The sequence below is a fragment of the Trichomycterus rosablanca genome, chromosome 19 (assembly GCF_030014385.1).
Source record: "Trichomycterus rosablanca isolate fTriRos1 chromosome 19, fTriRos1.hap1, whole genome shotgun sequence".
In the NCBI taxonomy this organism is placed as follows: Eukaryota; Metazoa; Chordata; class Actinopteri; order Siluriformes; family Trichomycteridae; genus Trichomycterus; species Trichomycterus rosablanca.
Window position 1 is genome coordinate 19,305,337 of NC_086006.1, and position 14,804 is coordinate 19,320,140.

Sequence of the window (14,804 nt, forward strand, 5' to 3'; positions counted from 1 at the left end):
CCTGCATGTTTGCCATTGTGTTATATTGCCTTTGTTAATTACACTTTTTAATTGTTTACGAAGCCATTATGCCTGGCACTGGCCTGCTGAAATTACCAAGACCCTTCTGGAAACTGACGTTGTCTTGATGGCAGCATATGTCTCTCTCAAGTCCCAATATACGCCTCAGCATTCATGGTAACTCCACTCATATTAAGTCACTCATGGTGTGTGCCCCTGATGACCTCTATATAAAATGTTATCTTTTGCACCTTTCATTGATAAGAGTCTGGATGGTCCTTTTTATCTTTGGCATGGAGAAATCGATGTCCATTTTTTCTAAAAACAAGTTGAACCATGGTGTCTTCTGACCACAGTGCATGTCCACTGTTTTTGGTGCATTGGTTTACACAGATAGAGATTTTACACAGACTGGATTCCTGTTCACAATATTATGTACAGTAGAAGGTGACGGACCTAGATTATTAATCTTGCATTGAGAAATGTTCCTTTTTTAAGTGATTTGGTGACTCTTCTTTAATGAAGTTTGCACAAATTGGTGAACCTTGAAAAGGCTCAGTCTTTGCAAGCAATCATAAAACCCTCATCTGTTAACAATTCTTCTGCTTTTCATTTAATGTTTTAAAATAGTAGGGATGTAACGATGCACCACAAGACAGTTAAAAATCGATTCACATGTGTAACGATTCAAATCGGTTTATATGTATAATGAATCGATATTCACTTTAAACAGCAGAGGGCACTGGCGCTATTCACCTCGCCTGGTTGACGTCACTACAAGGTTGCCAGGTTTGGAATTTTCCAGCCAAATTTATTTATGTGAGGATACTTTCTGTATTTGTATTATTCATTTATTTATTTGATGTGGGATTTATTTCATTTGTACCTGCCTCAGAAATAAAAGGGCATTCATTATTTAGATAAATAAAAGATAAGCACAAATACAGTATTTTTTTTAAAAGAAATAATAAAAGGAAACTTTCTCATAATTTGTCTTCAATTAAATTTTGTTTAAAAAATCAGGGAAAAAATCGTATCATAAACTCAGTATCGTGAATTGCATTGCATCGTGGGTAGAGTGTATCGTTACATCCCTACAAAATAGTGTAACTTAAATATTCTGAATGAAATTTACATTTTCATGTTTTTCATTTTTTGCCCCTGTCTCAGCATTTTGAGTGTATTCCAAGCATCAAATTCTAAACATGTTTACATTTACAAAATACCATCAGGTTGGTCAGCCAAAGTTACAGTCATTTCTTAGTATGTAATGTTCAAGAGAATTAACAAATTACAGATTCTTAATTTTATTGCATTTTGAAATGGGGTTTGTATATTTATTGTGTATGATTTATGTCATTTTGGATGTAATAAATAGCTGCTGTAAATACATTTGTCGCTTGTGAAATTGTATTGTATATTGTGAGATGTTTAAAAGCCTGAGACAGTACCTTGTCTGTTTAATTTATCAACCAGGATTATGGTGCAATTAACACTAACATTAATATGTAATATATTTTGTTGTATCTTTTCATTGTCATATTTGTTGCACAAATCTCTAATAAAATGACTTTTGTTGTGTATTTTGTTTTATTAATATTAAAATATAACAACATTTTATAACTTGCTGTGTCCTATCTTTTCTGAAACAAATGTTTTAGATTAGATTCAACTTTATTGTCATTGTGCAGAGTACAAGAACAGAGCTGATGAAATTCAGTAGCATCTAACCAGAAGTGCAGGATAGAGATTATTTACATATAAAACACTTACAAAAGTTCAGTAGTGACCAGATAAATTAAATGAGGAGACACAAGTTAAAGAATTTCCTTCAAGCCAACACATTTTTATAGTCCCACAACTGCAAAAAAAAAAAAAAATCTGGAATTTCACCACCTACAGTCCATAAGATAATTAAACAATTTAGAGAATATAGAGCAGGGGTGTGAAACTCATTTTCACCAAGGGCCACATGTGCCACAAGGGCCTTGTAAGTGTTGGACAATTTGTTGTTTTTCTTGGAGGCTAAATTCTGTGTTTAATGTCAAAATGCCAAATTTATACAGTATATTTATAATGTATATCTACATTTAAATTGTACTCCTTTATCACAGACACGGCCTCATAACACAAGAGACATACCGGTTTCTCTTCTTAAAGCACAAACCTTTATTCACTTTCCCATCTTTCATTAAATTCTCTTCCTTCTGCTTCAATTTTCTCTGCTTGTACATTTTGTGATTATTTGTAAATATTTCTAAACATCACTTGTTGGAAAACCACCTCAGTTAAACGCTGATGTGGAAACACTGCCATCTAGTGGTTGGATGCGGTCACTTTGCGTGTCACAAAATCGGCATGCATTGTGGGAGATGCAGTTTATGTACGATTTTACAGTGTATTTTAAGACAATCATACGTCTTTTAACCCTCCTATTACCTTCAAATTTACTAACACCTTTTATCCTTCGGGTCAATTTGACCCCAGCAATTTAAACCTCCAGAAAATGATTATAATTAAAATTGTTACCCAAGTTTATGTCACATACTTTGTTTGTTCAGTAACCACTTAAATAGCATTAAAAAAAAAAAAAGGCACCCACCCCCCTTATACATCCAGAATACCTGTTGCACGACTGGAGAAAGATCACCATAAAATCTCACTGATTGACCTAAAATTGGAAGTTTTGGAGATCTTTTTGGTGTTTTAATGGCTTTATATAGTTTCTAAGTACATATTTTTGTTATCTATAACATTTGGAATGAAAAACAATTTTTGTTATCAAGATTACAACCCCTGGCAAAAATTATGGAATCACCACTCTTGGAAGATGTTCTTTCAATTGTTTAATTTTGTAGAAAAAAAATAAATCACAGACATGCCACAAAACTATCATTTCTCAAACTGTCAACCCTCTGGCATTAAGAAACAATAAAAAAAGAAACAAATATAATAGTTGTGGTCAGTCACAATTGCTTTTTTTTAGATCAAGTAGAGGAAAAAAATATGGAATCACTCAAATCTGAGGAAAAAATTATGGAATCATTAGAAAACACTGCACCATTATTACTTTGTTGCACCACCTCTGGCTTTTATAATGGTTTAAACTCTCTGAGGCATGGAGTTAACTAATGACAAACAGTATTCTTCATCAATCTGCCTTCAACTGTCTCTTGCTGTTGCCAGATCAGCTTTGCAGGTTGGAACCTTGTCATTGACCATTTTCTTCAATTTCCACCAGAGATTTTCAAGTGGATTGAGATCCGGACTATTTGCAGGCCATGCCATTGACATTATATGTTTTCTTGAAGGAAAGTTTTCACGTCCTTTGCCCTATGGCAAGATGCATTATCATCTTGAAAAATGAAGTCATCATCACCAAACATCCTTTCAACTGATGGAATAAGAAAAGCATCCAAAATTTCAATGTGGACTTTGGCATTTATTGAAGACCATCTCCCCTGTGCCTTTACCCGACATGCAGGCCCATATCATCAACAACTGTGGAAATTAACATGTTTTCTTTAGGCAGTTATCTTCATAAATTTCATTGGACAGACACCAAACAAAAGTTCCAGCATCATCACCTTGCCCAATGCAGATTCGTGATTCATCACTGAAGATCACTTTTATCCAGTCACCCACAGTCCACGATTGCTTTTCTTTAGCCTACTTTAACCTTGTTCTTTTCTTTTTAGGTGTTAATGATGGCTTTTGTTTGGCTTTTCTGTATGTAAATCCCATTTCTTTTAGGTGATTTCTTACAGTTCAGTCACAGACATTGACTCCACTTTCCGGCCACTTGTTTCTCATTTGTTTTGTTGTGCATTTTCTGTTTTCAAGACATATTGCTTTAAGTTTTCTATCTTGATGCTTTGATGTCTTACTTGGTCTACCAGTATGCTTCCCTTTTACAACCTTTCCATTTTGTTTGTACTTGGTCCAGATTTTAAACACAGCTTACTGGGAACAACCAACATCTTTTGCGACATTCCACAATGATTTATCTTCTTGAAGGAGTTTTATAATCCTCTCATTTGTTTCAACTGACATACAGTGTATCACAAAAGTGAGTACACCCCTCACATTTCTGCAAATATTTTATTATATCTTTTCATGGGACAACACTATAGAAATAAAACTTGGATATAACTTAGAGTAGTCAGTGTACAACTTGTATAGCAGTGTAGATTTACTGTCTTCTGAAAATTACTCAACACACAGCCATTAATGTCTAAATGGCTGGCAACATAAGTGAGTACACCCCACAGTGAACATGTCCAAATTGTGCCCAAAGTGTCAATATTTTGTGTGACCACCATTATTATCCAGCACTGCCTTAACCCTCCTGGGCATGGAATTCACCAGAGCTGCACAGGTTGCTACTGGAATCCTCTTCCACTCCTCCATGATGACATCACGGAGCTGGTGGATGTTAGACACCTTGAACTCCTCCACCTTCCACTTGAGGATGCGCCACAGATGCTCAATTGGGTTTAGTCCATCACCTTTACCTTCAGCTTCCTCAGCAAGGCAGTTGTTATCTTGGAGGTTGTGTTTGGGGTCGTTATCCTGTTGGAAAACGAGTTTTCGAAGGGAGGGGATCATGCTCTGTTTCAGAATGTCACAGTACATGTTGGAATTCATGTTTCCCTCAATGAACTGCAGCTCTCCAGTGCCAGCAACACTCATGCAGCCCAAGACCATGATGCTACCACCACCATGCTTGACTGTAGGCAAGATACAGTTGTCTTGGTACTTCTCACCAGGGCGCCGCCACACATGCTGGACACCATCTGAGCCAAACAAGTTCATCTTGGTCTCGTCAGACCACAGGGCATTCCAGTAATCCATGTTCTTGGACTGCTTGTCTTCAGCAAACTGTTTGCTGGCTTTCTTGTGCATCAGCTTCCTTCTGGGATGACGACCATGCAGACCGAGTTGATGCAGTGTGCGGCGTATGGTCTGAGCACTGACAGGCTGACCTCCCACGTCTTCAACCTCTGCAGCAATGCTGGCAGCACTCATGTGTCTATTTTTTAAAGCCAACCTCTGGATATGACGCCGAACACGTGGACTCAACTTCTTTGGTCGACCCTGGCGAAGCCTGTTCCGAGTGGAACCTGTCCTGGAAAACCGCTGTATGACCTTGGCCACCATGCTGTAGCTCAGTTTCAGGGTGTTAGCAATCTTCTTATAGCCCAGGCCATCTTTGTGGAGAGCAACAATTCTATTTCTCACATCCTCAGAGAGTTCTTTGCCATGAGGTGCCATGTTGAATATCCAGTGGCCAGTATGAGAGAATTGTACCCAAAACACCAAATTTAACAGCCCTGCTCCCCATTTACACCTGGGACCTTGACACATGACACCAGGGAGGGACAACGACACATTTGGGCACAATTTGGACATGTTCACTGTGGGGTGTACTCACTTATGTTGCCAGCTGTTTAGACATTAATGGCTGTGTGTTGAGTTATTTTCAGAAGACAGTAAATCTACACTGCTATACAAGTTGTACACTGACTACTCTAAGCTATATCCAAGTTTCATGTCTATAGTGTTGTCCCATGAAAAGATATAATGAAATATTTGCAGAAATGTGAGGGGTGTACTTACTTTTGTGATACACTGTATCTTGTGTTGGAACCATGATTCATGACAATCTGCTTTGTGCAACAGCTCTCCGAGGTGTAAGCACTCTTTTTAAACTGAAGAATAATTAGCAAATCTAATCTGCTGCAGATGTTTTGTTTTTAAACTGCAAATTACAGTGATTCCATAATTTTTTCCTCAGATTTGAGTGATTCCATATTTTTTTCCTCTACTTGATCTAAAAAAAGCAATTGTGACTGACCACAACTATTATATTTGTTTCTTTTTTTTATTGTTTCTTAATGCCAGAGGGTTGACATTTTGAAAAATGATAGTTTTGTGGCATGTCTGTGATTTATTTTTTTTCTACAAAATTAAACAATTGACAGAACATCTTCCAAGAGTGGTGATTCCATAATTTTTGCCAGGGGTTGTAGTAACATGTATTATGTTTGGGGTCAATTTGAAGGAATTTATTTGTAAAACAGATCATCATCATCGGCATGTATTGTCTGAAGGGACAGCGCCCATGAAATGCAACCAGACATTCATCCACAGTCATGTGGGGGCCTGGATTGTAAAGAAAGGATAATCGCTGAACCCACTTGTCCCATATTGCTGCAAGTTTGTCACGCTCTGTCATCAAAGCATATGACAAGGAAGAAAACATGGAATGTGTTTAGAGACATGGTGGCTGGAAATATTACCCTTCCAGTGCCAGCAGCCCAAAGGCTTGCTGTTGCTTCGCCTTTTGACTTGTACATTCCTGCCAAAATGAGCAACCCAATGTAGGCTTGCAAGTGGGTCACATCCAAGTATTTCCAACTGTCCCCATACAGTAATGAAAACCGTGTTTTCTTAATACGAGCACTTTAAAGTAATGCGTTTGTAAATATAATTTTGATTTTCACCACAGGGTGGCGCTCGCATGTCATACCTACCTACACCTATTCTCTTATATACGTACATTCAGTTTAATCCAGTGCTGTGTACATGAGGAGGGCGGCACTGTCGCCTCAAAGCAAGAAGGTCCTGGGTTCGATCCCCAGGTGGAGTGGTCTGGGTCCTTTCTGTGTGGAGTTTGCATGTTCTCCCCGTGTCTGCGTGGGTTTCCTTCGGGAGGTCCGGTCCAAAGACATGCAAGTGAGGTGAATTGGAAATACAAAATTGTCCATGACTGTGTTTGACATTAAACTTGAACTGCTGAATTACCTGTTCTGTCATGGATGTAACCAAAGTGTGTAAAACATGTTAAAATCCTAATAATAAATAGTAAAAAATTTTACTCACATGCCAAGTTTGTGTAGGCCGTTCCTGTTTTGGACAGCCTGCAGTATTTCTTTATACCCACACAACAGGTAGTGTTAATGTCAAATAGCTTATAGTAATTGTCTATATGATGTTTTTTCTTTGTCTGGGCCGGTGATCTCTGGGTACTTCAGTTTACCCCACCCTTTCAAAAACATGTCTTTAGGATGATGATTATTATCAAATATATACCCTACTTACATACAGTGGGTTCAAACTTTTTTATCTACATTATTCCAATGTGGATATGATTTTGAATGGATATAATCGCCATTATTATTATTATCATTATCATTATTATTATTAATTATAAAATACTTAAATCTGACTAGGCAGGTCCAGCATCTGTAGAATAAATAAAAGGCCATATGTAAATTTGGATTATATGTATTATAAATATCTATCATAGTGACATCACAGCTGTTTGGCACTGGAAATCGGTATTGCTTCAATTCTACACATCAGTTTACACTCACCCATCAGTCATTCAAAATGAAGTAAAACATTTTAGAGAGTTTTTAAGATGCTGAATTCTGTTATGCACAAAAGTATTCAGACCTTTTATTAGTTACTACATAGAAGTTTCTTCGGAAACAATTACGAGTACATCTGGATTTAAGCAGTTTATCCAATTTTTCATGGCAGATCCTCTCTAGCTCTATCATCACGTATAGATTGCTTTCAGGTTTGTGCTCCCTAAATAAGTGGGATGCCCTGCTGTGGACTGGTGCCCAGTTTAGGGCGTATGTATACCCGACAGTTGGGAGCAGACATTGTAGGTTAGAAATGTTTTTGCTACAATCTATCCAGATGTAGAAAATGTGATAATACTGGATTCATCATAACACCACATCATTTTTTCTTTGCACACTGACTTTAATACCACGCACCATGAATTCCAGATTTCTGAAGCTCACAACATACATTTTTATTGTGTGTTGTATTTATTACAGTTATAAAATGATTATTTAATTTATTAAAAGAGCAATTAGCCATGTGAAAACGTATTTACTCACGAGTTACTTAACTAAATGTTATCCTAATTGGCTTTAATTAGACTATACAAAATATTGCTTTACTTTGACATGTCCCTAGTCTTTATGCTTTACTTAAAAGCATTCTGTTCAGCAATGTTTAAAATGTTTAAAAGAGATGACAAATCTAAGTCCGGCAAACCACAGAGAGCCATAAAAAAAGCCACACTGAAAATGTTTTTCTTTGTGCTGATTGGCACTCATTGGTCATGTCCGTAAGGTCAGCAGTGTGTTCATGCAGCAAATGTGTGATGGAGTGTAAAGATCAGTGCTGAGTGCTGACACACCATGACACCAGACCAGGCACGTGCACAGATAGACCCCTAGTGGTGCTCAAACACCTGCCCTTTTGCCCTGGATGAGAAAAATGCCCTATCTGCTGGAGCACAATTTTTTTCTACATTCATCAATATTTAAAATGAGGTTTACAAATGAGGAATAATTTTGCTAGGTAATTAACATTACAAACTAATATATTGTAGCGTCAAGGCTAGGGGGCCGCCATGGGCTTTACCCAGAAGCCCTTGCGGCCATGCTGTCCGTGCTCACCGTGGCCGTGGATCTCGGTGTTGGGGATGGGGTGGCTGTGGTGAGGGCTGGATAGTCAGCTTTAATGTTTGTCTGTTGTATGAATGTTTGTGTGTATGAATGACTGTCTGTTTTATACTACTGAGTGAACTGCCAAGTGCAGCTCTCTCGTGGCGGAGCCTCAATATGTAGAAGGCTACATATAATGCTCTATGATATACTGTAAAACAGCATACAAAAAATAGGAAGAAATGAATAAATAGGAAAATGTTATTTAACTGTCTCTTTAGTTTTATTGGCATAAAAATAGCCATTGTAAACATTAACTACCCAAAGTGGGTTTCTGATTTGAAATCAAAGGTAGGTCTTAAGTTGAGCTGCATGACAGTCTGGTGAGGTAAATTGATACCAGTAATGGTATATTATTAGTGTAATGCTTCAACTCTGTCAGAAAACAGTAAAATGATGTATACTGTGTTCTCCCCTTTATAGAGATTTAGTAAGTCACTCTTGATTATTATGCACAACATTAATTTATCTCATTTACAATTATTATTTAATATATTGTTTGGTTATTAAAAAGCGCACAATATGGCCTTGTTTTTGCCTGTTTTTCATTTATTTAGGCAATTTGATCATTTGAGTTATTTGATTAGATGTGTATTGATTGTGTTAACAAAAATAAATATATAAGTTAAATATCCTACTGTTTTTTTTTTGTTTTTTTTTTATTAATAATTTTGGCAATGGGTGCTCTTTCTTTTGGATTGAGCACCTGCCCCCAAAAATGTCTGTGCATGTGCCTGCACCAGATGTTAGGACATTAGGATCTGGACATAAGCTTTCTGTCCTCTGAGAACACAAATAATTATAGGAGTATATATAAGGGCATTGTCCTGGTACACTGGAGTAAGTAGTGTTTATGTTATATGCACCTGTTCCAGGAAAATTACCCCATATGTGTTGGCTTTACAGCCAAGGATTTCCCTGAAATGTCTGCTTATACTGTTGTAGTCCCTTATTAATATTATCTTAGCCATTGTCAGCAAACACTGCGGGATATTCTTATTATTAAGAATTCTTTATAACCCTTAGAATTCCTTATAAATTCATTCTAAACTAAAATATGGTTAAAGTTAACCCATCAGATCAGTTTACAACTAATTTTGTTCTATCTGTGCAGCTATATTGTCATTATTTTGCTGACAAACTTATCTAGATACCACAGAAGTGCTTTGTGATTCCCTACTTCAGTACAAATAGAGAACAGTTTAAGAACATAAATCTGTACTGAAAAGCTGTAAAACAGCAATATAGGCAGGACAACAAAAGCTTGTCTTAATTCTTAATTAAAAACTATTGCTACATGAAGGATTGGTTTTACTTATTGTTTAAAAGAACATATGTATAAACATTCATACATTTTTTCTCAATGGGTTGCAATCATTTAGTCTATTTTTATTAGACTCTCGAGACTATTGGGATTTATTGGGTTCCCAGGTGGAGCAATTCCAGGTCCTTTCTGTGTGGACCTTGCATGTTTCCTCCCACAATCTAAAGACATGCAGTCAGGTTAACTGGAGCTACTAAAATTTCCCAGTTGGTTTGTTTGCAGCACGAGCCATAACACAAGTTTAAAAGTGAAACAGGAGAAAAATCCAGATAAACACAGATACATGTGGAGCTTTCAGAGTGCATCTGATGGTTATTCCACACATGCAGATTCGTCTCATATGCGCACTTTGATGATGTTTTAATGCACCGCTCAAGCCAAGCGCTGAACAAAGCGGCTGTTCAACGTTAATTTAAAATTAAGTAAATAAAATTATGTTTAAGGGTACAAATTTCTCGACAAAGGGTGTTGAGTTTCAAAGATTTTGTGTTTAGGGGACATAGAGTTACAAGGTACCACTGTATACTGTACATAGTTTTAGTTAGTAAGACCAAACATGGTAGACTACAGAAATTTTACCCTCATAAACAAAGTTTATAACAACATTTTTACACATTTGATGCTCAGAAGCCGCATTAAACATTGGCTCGCTGACAGGAATCATTCACAGTCACATTCTCAGGTATATTCCCTCCTTTCTTTTACTATGCAAATGAACTAGGACATCTTGACTAGGATGTTCTTCGGTTGTGCTCTCCCCATTCAGCGATGTCAAAAAGCCCTCAGGGCTCCCTTCACCTTTGTACAGCATAAACTTTGAATCCTAAGATGTCAACACAAGCCAAATGTTTCCTTCTGTTTTTAGAATGTGAATATGAGCAGATAAGAACACTGTTCTCATTTCACTCTGTTTTCTCTCAGAGCTTTGTGCCAGATTTAGGTCACAGCATGGCAGGAGCCTAAGAGGGAATGTATAATAACAGATGGCCTTTGCCTTGGTAGAGCTGTACAGTAAGCAAAAGTACATCACCATTAGTATGTGGACACTGAACAACACATCCAAATACATGAAGGGGAAACAATATTTGTATCTTTTTTGCTTTAGTTATTTAATATACTTGCTGTATACACTGATCAGCCATAACATTAAAACCACCTCCTTGTTTCCACACTCACTGTCCATTTTATCAGCTCCACTTACCATATAGAAGCACTTTGTAGTTCTACAATTACTGACTGTAGTTCATCTGTTTCTCTACATACTTTTTTTAGCCTGCTTTCACCATGTTCTTCAATGGTCAGGACCCCCACAGGACTACTACAGAGTAGGTATTATTTGGGTGACTGACATGGTGGTGGTGTGTTAATGTGTGTTGTGCTGGTATGAGTGGATAAGACACAACACTGCTGATGTTTTTAAACGCCTCACTGTCACTGCTGGACTGAGAATATTCCTCCAATTAAAAATATCCAGCCAACAGCACCCCTTGGGCAGCGTCCTGTGACCACTGACGAAGGTCTAGAAGATGACCAACTCAAACAGCAGCAATAGATGAGTGATCAACTCTGACTTTACATCTACAAGGTGGACCAACTAGGTAGGAGTGTCTAATAGAGTGGACAGAGTTTAAAAACTCATACCAGCACAACACACACTAACACACCACAAACATGTCAGTGTCACTGCAGTGCTGAGAATGATCCATAACCTAAATAATACCTGCTCTGTAGTGGTCCTGTGGTGGTCATAATCATTGAAGAACAGCATGAAAGCAGGCAAACACAGATGGACTACAGTCAGTAATTGTAGAACTATAAAGTGCTTCTATATGGTAAGTGGAGCTGATAAAATGGACAGTGAGTGTAGAAACAAGGAGGTTAACACATCAACAAAGAAGTAGATATGACCCAAACAAGATTATTTAAATACAGCTTATTTTAAACCAAGTATTTAGACTCAAAGTATATACAATATATATATTGTTTCAAACTTTGTGGCAACAGTTTAGGGAAGGCTGTTTCATGTTTCACTATGCCTCTGTGCACATAGTGAGGTCCATAAAGACATATGTACCCTAACAAACCCTACTGAACACCTTTAATATGATTTGGAATGTTAACTGTGAGCCACGCCAAATGCTTTTTTGACTAAATGGGTAAAAAAGCCCACAGACACACTTTAAAAATCATATAAGAAGCTTATCCTGAAGTTCAAGCTGTAATAGCAAGGGGGTCTATATTAATGGGTATGATTTTAAAATGGGATGTCTACATATGTTTGGTCATATAGTGGTGTATGTTTGATCTTTGCTACTAGACCAAAGTCTTCAAGAACATGCCTGATTAAACCTGATAACTGGTCACAACCCCTGCTGATTAAGCATGAGGTCTTTACTCGCCATAAAATAATGAATAACTTTAATATCCACATATAACAACAGCGGGAACTTGTAACGTGATATCAGTGTAACACCCCCACCCCCCATCCCCCCCGGTTTAACTATCAAGTCCAAGCAGACGAGCCTTTAAAACACACACTTTAAGTGTGAGATACAGAGAAGAGTGTTACATTTTCTGCTTCTGTATCTACTCTTTATGGTTAGCACACCGTCTCCCCTCCCCCAGATCTGAGAAAAGGTCAGGAAAGCATGGGGGCGGCCTTATTTCTTTACCCAACTGCTAACATGGGGCAGGGTGTCTGGCTTATGTGAAATGTTCCTGTCTGGAAGGGGCTGATATAGGGTCTTGGCTGCTTGTTTTTGTGGGTGTGTTCTAGTTAAGAACAAACGGGACTCCGAGGATTCTGTACAGAAAGGACGTAACACTATAAAGGTATGCCTCTCTATATGTTTATTTGCATTAGAGTTATACCTATCTAAGCTTTATTGTTAGAAGTTGTCCAAACTGAAGCTCCTAAAAGTCTTAGGTAACAAAAGTTTTGACTTTAGACCTTCTATGTTCCTTGAAAACATCTACTCACAAATGTAGAAAGTGTGTTTTATTAAAACTGCTTAAGGCCCCACGGCCATCAGGGCCCTTTACCCACTGCTGGGTTACTATTACTATTATATGTTACTATTAAGGTTGAGAGTAAATAATTGCAATTGTTTAGACAGGTAACTTGTCTTGAGGTAATGTTAGTCATTTCTAATAGTTAGCCTCTAATATATTCGTCCAGACTAGGGGAGCACTGTCGCCTCACAGTAAGAAGGTCCTGGGTTCCATTTCCAGCTGGAGCTGTCCTGGTCCTTTCTATGTGAAGTTTGCATGTTCTCCCCATGTCTGCAAGGGTTTCGTCTGGGAGCCCCGATTTACTCCTACAGTCCAAAGACATGCAAGTGAGGCAAACTGGAAATACAAAACTGAAAAATGTATTAGGTTATGATGAAGCAAACTTTGAAAATCTAAATTTTACAATCTTGGGAAGTGTTGGTTGAATCATGGTTTAAACAAGATATAAACAAGTGGTTTTCATCACCTCAGATATGGTCAGTTGTCATAATTGCACCATTAGAAACTGGACAGACTGGACAAAAACACAGTATATTATCCATGGAAGAGTTGCAAGGTGAAAACCACTGCTAACCAAGCGGAACATAAGAGCTAATCCACAACATCTTGATGACCTCTAGAAAACTAGTCTAATGTTCTGTGGACTGATGAATCAAAAGTCAAACTTGTGTTACATTTGGCATATGGCTAACCCATTATTCACCAATAAAAACATTATACTTACAGTCTAGAATGATGCTGGTGATGTAATGGTGTGAGAATCGTTTCTTCAGGGCCTAAACAACTTTCTAATATTGATGAAAACCTAAAAGAAAATGACTGATCATGAGTCTGTAATTTTTAAGTTTAAGCTTGATGGCTCATATTTTCAAATGGTCTAGAAAAAATCATTAACCCCTTTAACCCCATTATGTGGCAGGATGTTAAACAAACAGATTCTACTGCCTTCCAGTGTGCCCTATATAAAACTAATACTGTTAAGAAAAACAGGCCCAAATATGTCTACAGAGTTGTAAATCTCCTGCAGTTTAATGTGTTTGTGTGTAGCTGTTGACGTTAAAAGTGGCAAAACCAGTTATACATATTATGGGGTTGTTAGTTTTTCGCGTGAGTTTTAAATGAAATATGTGGTCACTAAAAACTCTGTTTTGTATAGGAAAACTGGATGCAAAAATAAAGAACATTTAGAAAAAGTGATAGAGAATAAGTAGCAATTTTTCTCATGACACTATATTCGTATGATATTCGTAAAATAATGTCCTATTGCACCATTGTGTTAGACTTTGTTGGTTTAATGCTGATTTTAACAGGTCCAGGTCCAAGCACAAATGTGATATACAGTGCTTTTCCTCCCTCTTTTAGTTCCAGTAATAAGAGATACTTTTGATCTCATTTACATTTCACATATGCTTTCTTACAATATACACATGTGGGTACTAATCTGTACACTAAAGCCCTAATTTAAGACCCCACATTAAAAGTACTACATTAAATATGTATCAAACAATTACCTAATAAAGAACATATTATATGACATTATACTTATTATTGTATAACAACACATTTGGCTATTATTAGTGAAATTTACTTTCCTTCCCACCTGTGACTAATGTGATTTAATTAGTACACTCAAAGATGTATGTTAATGATACCTACAAAGGCATTTGGCTGACATATTGCTCAGGACATTATGTAAATAAATTATGGCTTTGTCTGGTTATGTGCACTAGGCTAGCAGCGGCCAAATTTTGTAATGGTGTTTTTTTTCTGCAAAGTAAACCCAGTTGAGGAAGCTCCTACCATCAGTTCACCATAAGTAAACCCACATCCCAAATCCCGGACTTTTTTGGGCAGTTTAGAAATCTCTCCCAAAGTCATTGTTTAGTTAAGACATTGAGTATGTGTGGTCAACACATCATGAAGCTGACGCATTT